The sequence below is a fragment of the Vulpes lagopus genome, chromosome 12, assembly GCF_018345385.1.
Source record: "Vulpes lagopus strain Blue_001 chromosome 12, ASM1834538v1, whole genome shotgun sequence".
In the NCBI taxonomy this organism is placed as follows: Eukaryota; Metazoa; Chordata; class Mammalia; order Carnivora; family Canidae; genus Vulpes; species Vulpes lagopus.
Window position 1 is genome coordinate 64778305 of NC_054835.1, and position 7765 is coordinate 64786069.

A 7765-nucleotide genomic window follows, 5' to 3' on the forward strand; every position below is an offset into this window, starting at 1 on the left:
TCTAGTCCTTATGCTGTGCTGGGAACCATTAGCTCCGTAGAGCTGTTAAGCATATAAAATGTGGCCAGGCTAAATTAGGGGTTCTGCACACATAAAAAAAATACTGCATTTCAAGAACTTCCTATGGATATAAGAATCTAAAGTATCTTATTAACAATTTTTATATTGAATACATGTTGAAACAATAATAGTTTGGAGATGTCAAGTTAATTAAAATCTATTATCAAAATTCTTTTCACTCTTTTTCCTTCTTTAAAAGAATATGGCCACTAAATATTTAAAAATATGTGCATAGTTTATATTTCTGTGGAATAGTACTGTTGTAAGATAATTTCAGCTAAATTTATCTAAAATTTGTTATTATTAATAAATGAATACATTATTATTCATAAGGATGAATGAATACTCATGAATACTGCCCTACATTATTTATTTTAGTGTTACCCCAAACAGAATCAATTACCATATATCCCTCCCATCCCTGCAATAATTTAGAAAGATAACATGTCCTAGAAGAGGCAAAAAGAGGAAAACACTTCTCTTTCTCTCTCTTTTTCTTGAGAGGAGCACACAGAATTTCCTAGTTAGCACTACTGTAAGGCTGAAACATGGATCCAAGGTAAGGAAAATAGTTTGTCCCTGTGTTACTGTAAATTATGTATCGCAGTGTTTCTGTTCTATTACCCTGGGCTTCAGTTTCCTGGTCTCAAACATATCTTTAAGCTCTTTCCCATCCAGACTCCTGCACTCTCTGGAAACCATGGCCTTCTTTCCATGTCTGTAGATAAGAGAAGTAGCCCGACTGTGGTAGAGAAAATCAGGTTCAACAGTTTGAATCTCATATCCTCATAGAAAGTTCAACTTTCCATCCCGACACAATTGGCCCTGCCACACACACATACACTGGGTAGACAGATTACGGCAAACAGAATTACTAAAGCATTGATCACGATCCAATGATTTTATCATTCAGAAAAAAGTTTCCTTCAGTTCCATTGATATTTTATGCTCCTCATAGAGCAGGGTTCTGTTCTGGTTTTGACTCCCTTAATATCATTTCAATCAAGTGATTTTTGCATCTCTGGTTCTACCTGTGGATTCGGTGAACCTCTGGGTTTCATAAAATGGTATGATGTATGTGACGTGGGTGGTGAGAGACACCAGGCTCTGATCCTGTGCCCAAGTTACACAGTGTGGAAAAGGACTAAAGATGGAAGCTTCTCTTCACAACTTCATCTGATGATAATTTTAACTGCCCTTAATATAAAGTCAATATTCATTTTAAAACAAATGGAAATGGCTTTTCATCGAAATTATAAATGCTTGAAAAAGTCTGGTATTAATTAATGTCTACAGTCTTCTAACTGAAAAATATGCCAGAACCTGGTATCTTGTCAGCATTTCGTAAGACCTGAGTAAAGGTTTTGATTTTAATTTCTTTTTAGTGCTTAATTTTCCAGAAAACATTACATTTACAAGCTGATATATCATACTGCAAATTGTACCCAAATTGACATGACTCAGCTGCAATTCAACAAAGTAAGATGCTATCCAAAAATTTTCTTCTCAGGAACACTGCAAAAGAAATATGACTCTCCATTAAAAGGAACTATTTTTGGTTTGTTTGGGGGGGATTTTTTTGCAAGTGTTTACACTGGCTAGTTCCATTAGCTTGTTTGTTTATGCTTTATTTATCAGCTCTAATGTACATATTATACCGATGTTTGATTTTTAGATAATGACATCTTCCCATTAAAATATTAAGATCTGTGATTATTAATATTTCATAATAATGAGAAGGGATATAGGGATGATCTTCAATTCCAGTAGGGAATAATAAATTTTTGGAGGCATTATTCTATCTTGGAGTTAGAGAATAGGAATGATTATACAAAAGACTTCTCTAAATACATTTAAGAAACAGGTAGGTGACTAGGTGGTTTAAGATAATCTTGAAAAAAATACTCTAAATCTTTCCTCTACAGCCTTCACATACCAGGTTTTTAATTTATACTGTGCTGTGTCCAAATAAAAACTAACTAAATAGTATTTTAATCAATTGGGTTGACCGAATTGTCCAGTTTTACCTGAAATAAATATGACAAATAGGTTTTTCTTCAAAAGAGCTACTCCAACCAATATTCATCCACTCCATCTATTGTTTCTGCCCCTAATTTTGTTGAAATCATTCACCATAAAACCACCAAGTCGCCAATGTCCTCCTGATACTGAATGTGAACTTACTATGCTGTATTTATTGGTGCCATTGACATATGACCTCATTAATCGCTTAGCAATTTAAACTCTTTCCTTCATTGTCTTGTATATAAATCCCTTTTCTGTTTTGCTTGTATCTCTGGATTTGTGAATTTTCAGATTTCATGTGCTTCCTGCATTAATGTTTCAAATAAAGAGAGTTTATTGAAGGGACTACTTTTAGAACTGTTAGGAGGGTTAAGACAGCAATAAAAGAAACAGAGCACTCAACAACTCACAAGAGAAGGCAGACATTACCACCTCTGGGCCAGAAGGTGGAAGGGAAAGAAACTGTTCTTGAAGCTCCTTGAGAACAAGAGTCATGGAAGAGAGGCCAAGTGGTAGATGCTCTTATTGCAGAGGGATTCACTGTTAAGAGAAGCACTATCAAGTGGAGAGGGACCAAGGACAAGGAATTACCCCAATCTTTCTCTGATCTCTCTCCAACAATTTCAGTGCATTCTCTTGGTCAGACTTGACTGGAAGCCAGCCCAAAGAGCTTGGGGGATACAGCCTCTAAAAGGTCAGCCTCGTGGAGACCAATGCTGTGCAAAGACGTCAGAGAAGGCATCTGGTTTGATGGTGAAAGCAGACAGAAAGCCAAGGATTTCTGGTTGAAGTTGGCAGAAACACATATACATACAGTCACACAGAGCTGTACTCAATTATCCTCAGAAATAAAGTGAACCCAAATTACAAACAAATTATGAAGGAAAACAGTTAACATTTCATATTGCCAGGCTTTTCTAATCTGAAAGGCAAAGAATGGAATTTCATAATAATGCACATTTTGTAGTATGTTTGGCCCCCTATACTTAATTTTTTCTCTGTGAAATGTTTACTGGTTTACTTTGTGCATTTTAAAAGAGTTGTTGGTATCCTCTGTTACTTATAAAAACACCTTATAATAAACTCTTTTTTTCAGTTATGTTGGAAAGACTCCATACTGCCACTTACCATAAGCACCAATTATTAGTTTGCCCTTAACATATTCATTCAGAGATGTTTATATATATATAACATATACAGCCAGATATGTGTATTTTTTCAGGTAAGGGATGTATACCCTTTAACACACAGGAAAACTTAGCTTACAAACTCTTCAGTGTTTGCTTACATTATTTTAAAAAGATTTTTTTTTAATTTACAGTATCTTTTAGAGGATTTTTCCCCTATCAATACATACCTAACTCATTTTTTTAAAGGCTAACATCACTTTGTATGTATACAAGATTTTGTTTGAAAAGATTCCTTACCATGAATTGTTTCTTGTGTTCTGATATTACAAATAATCCTACACACGGTACATAAGTTTTTAAATGTATCAGCATATCTGTATGAAGTTATTGGGTTGAAAAATATGCACAGTTTAAGTCTTGATAGTTATTATCAAGTAGTTAATTCAAAGAAGAAGTGCCAATTTATTTTCTATTAACAATAAGGGAGTACCCGTGTTAATCAAACATTTTAACTTTTGTCAACAAAATAGACCAAAAAAATACAATGTCACTATAACATTAATTTGCATGTCTTTGATTCTGAGTCAAGTCGAGCATGTTTCAAATTTTTATAAGACATTTGCATTTTTTCTTCTATAAACTGTACATAACCTTTGCTAGTTTTATATGTATTTGTGTATAGGTATATGAATTTATATAAGATCTATCTTAGTGATTTTATTTACATCTTTTATATTTCATAATTTTTGTTCACTTGATCTTCTTTGGTGTGAGAAAGGTAGACAGATCAAAGGAAGAGAATAGAGAGACCAGAAATAGAAGCAAATGCATATGGGATTTGGCAAAGAGCTAAATGTGGCATTTCACTTCAATAGCAAAAAAAAATGGATTTTTTTTCTTAAAAGTCTTCAGAATGCTAGCCACTAAGAAGAAATAAAGCTGTATCCCAATATCATTCTTTTTCCAAAATACTTTTAGAGGCCAAAGTAGAAGATGTGAAAATTAATCTCATGAGAAATAGAAAAAAGTACATTTATTCATTATCTTAGAGTGAGAAATGACTCTCTTCATGAGACATCCATTCTAGAATCCACAGAGGAAAGTATTACTGAAGTTATATATACCATAGTTACTAAATGTCAACACAGAAAAAATATAAAAAGGTAAAAATGGTAAATGATAAACTAATAACAGGACCATGTTTCTTAAAAATATAAAGCATTTCTACACATTAAAAGAATAACTCAGCAATCCAATAAAATATGGGTAGATTATATAAAGAAGAAATATTACCAATTTCTAAATCTCTCAAGATCAACAAAATGCAATTTAAAACAAAAATTTGATACCATTTTTACCTTCCAGGTTGACATAAATGACAATATTAATATTAATCCAACTATCTTCTATACTGGTGGTAGGAACATAAATTGGCTCCACCTATCTGGAGAACAATTTGGTGACAAGAAAATTTAAGAGACACATTTTTGGGTTTATAAATTTTACTTCTTGGAATTTATTCTTATGTGTACATGTCCACAAAAGTATATGCACTGGTATTATATTAACAACGTTGCCTGATATCTGTTGTTGAGTGAGAAAAATAAAGCACTGGCCAGTAGGTAAGGAATGCTCCTATCTGTATTGACATTTGGGACCTGGGACATAGACTAGAATGAAAGCTTCTTTTTCTTGCATATGTGTTCAGATGTTACCATTTGAATTTATTATTTAATTCACAGTAATGCAATTAGGAATAGGATTTTTACTATCTGCTATCCTGGCATTTACTATTATGGTGGGGTTTCACCAATCTCAGTGGACAGGTTATCCAGGAGTACTGAAATTTTAACCTACACTATGTCACCCTTCTCATGAGATTTATACACAACAGTTACAATAGGGAGAAAGAGGCTTCTGGCAAAAACTATCTTTGGCTCTAAACCTCAAAGCTTGTGACCATTTTAAGCTGGGACCTCTGGAGCTGGATCCATCACCTTCTCTATTTCATTTAAATTCTCCTTCCTCATGCACCTCCTCAACCTAAAGCAGGTTTTCAATATGATCACATTCTAATTTCATGGCAGGAAGAGGCATGAAGATATGCAAAGAAAGATCAAATGTAGGCTCCAGGGATGTTGAGGTAGCCAAGTTAGTGAAGTGTAAGAGCAGAGGCCACTGGGAGAGATATTCACATGGAGCTCACATCGCATTTAACCCACAGATTAACTTTATCCATTGGCTGCTACAGCCTGTTTAGAGTTTGATATACAATATATGTATTTCCCTTTTAGGAGGAATAGGACGAATGTGAAAATGCATCCTTATAATCTTTCCTTCTCCTATAAACCACAAAGCTAGCAACTCTTAAGTCCATATTGCAAATTTTGTCCTATACTTAGAGGCTTAGACTATATTTCTAACTTAACTAAATCTCTTAATTTGGATATCCCATCATTATCTAAATATTAATTTGTCCAAGGGTGTCTGGGTGGCTCAGTGGGTTAAGCGTCTGCCTTTAGCTCAGGTCATGATCCCAAAATCCTGGGATGGAGCCCTGCATTGGACTCCCTGCTCAGCGGGGAGTCTGCTTCTCCCTCTACCCTCTGCCTGCCCCTCCCCCTGCTTGTGCTCTCTCTCTCTCTCTCTAATAAATGAAATCTTTAAAAATAAATAAATAAAAATTAACTTAAACTATGATTTTCTCCTAAGTCTGTTCCTCTTACTATGATAATCCCTGTTCCAGTTAAGGGCCCACAATAACCTAGACACTTAGCTAAAAGTGTCATGATGTTTCTCCAAGTATAGTTGAACTGAGGCAAGAGGAACCCCTGCATCGAGCCACATGCACACACTTTAGGCAGCCTTGGATATCACATACACATGCAGGCACACGGACACACAGACACACACTTACTAACACTACAAGGAAGTTAGGGGCACCTAACTTGTGTCATTCATTCGGGATCTGGCACTCAGACTGGCGCAAGCTGAACTACTAATACCTTTCCTTGATTAGTGCCCTTCAGTTTCCATGAACATGTTTCTCACATTTCTTGCCCTGTATTCTTGAAACAGGGCACTATTTCTGAATGTTGGGATGGTGTGGGGATTGTGTGACTACTGACTTCAGAGAGGAACCCTGCTGTGAAGGGTGAGGAAGGCTCAGCTGTAGGTGTGTCTAGGTAAATAAAAAGAGAAATTGATGAATTTGACAGATGCTTCTTCCGACAACATGAATACAATGGCTTCTTGCAATAATTACATATCAGTTTTCATTAGTGCCAAGCACCCATTTTTCTTGTTTTCTTTATGCTCCAATTTGTAGTTCCAGAGATATTCAAGAATGAGTAGTGTATTACTAACTGCTCAATGGAGACCATACAACGTTTAGCAGTTATTAGCAATTCATACTGGATTTAAATTTGTATATATAAAGTTCCAGAGAGAAACATGCATAAAGTATGATATCAATTATTTACATTGGCAACCAGATGGATTTTAAATGCTAGGATTATATTTTAAATTATGATATTCACTATAATTTGCATTTTGCATCTTAATTTCAATAGATAATTTGGGTGGCTTTGGAAGGAAAATCTTTCCTAAGAATATAAAAAAGTGATTTTTGAAGTTTAGATTTACCATTTAAAGATATGTGAAAAAATCATATATACTTTGAGTACAATTATTTTAGGTTTTTAGCCATTGTTTTCACCAAAAAAAACCCAAAAAAACTACTGAACAGAACACTCAGACATGTCCAATAATTCAATTTACCTATCTTATGCCAACATTTTTATTAAAAAATCATACATTAATATTACAGTTAATCTGTATGGCATTATATTTTTCAAGACAGGAGGATAAAACATGTTTTACTTAGTAAGTTAATTTTACTTATACCTTTTAAATATTCATGGTGGGCGTTAACTCCCACCCTGGGACCTTGAGATGTGAGGGGCCAGACTGCGGTTTCCAATCCCCTCCTATTCCCTTGCCTCTCACACCCAACCCTTGTCCATGTCTGGCTAGTCCAGCTCTGAAGTAAGTGCCTTTTGAATTCTTCTCCTCTCTGATACCTCTTCATCCAAGTTCTCAAGGATTTAACCTGGGTTTTAACAATAGCCCTCCATTTCCTCTAATCTCATTCTCCTCAGATCTGTTTTTCACAATTCCAAGAGTAGCTTTTCTACCTATCATACAAACTATGCTACTGCCTTGCTTTAAATACTTAATACCTTGAGGGCATGTAAAGTGAGATAATTCAGAGAAGACAAACATGGCATGATCTCACTTCTATGTGGAATCTAAAAAAGCCAAACTCATAAAAAAAGAGGGTAGAATGGTGGTTACCAGGCGCTAGCAGGTACAGGTACTAGAGGGATGTTGTTTAGGGTACACACTTGCAACTAGGAGATAAATAAGGCCAAGATCTAGGGCAAGTGATTAATTATAGACCATGATAATGTATGATAAACCTCAAAGCTGTTACATCTTCACTGTTTCCACCACAAAAAAAAAAAAAAAAAAAAAATTATGTGACCTGA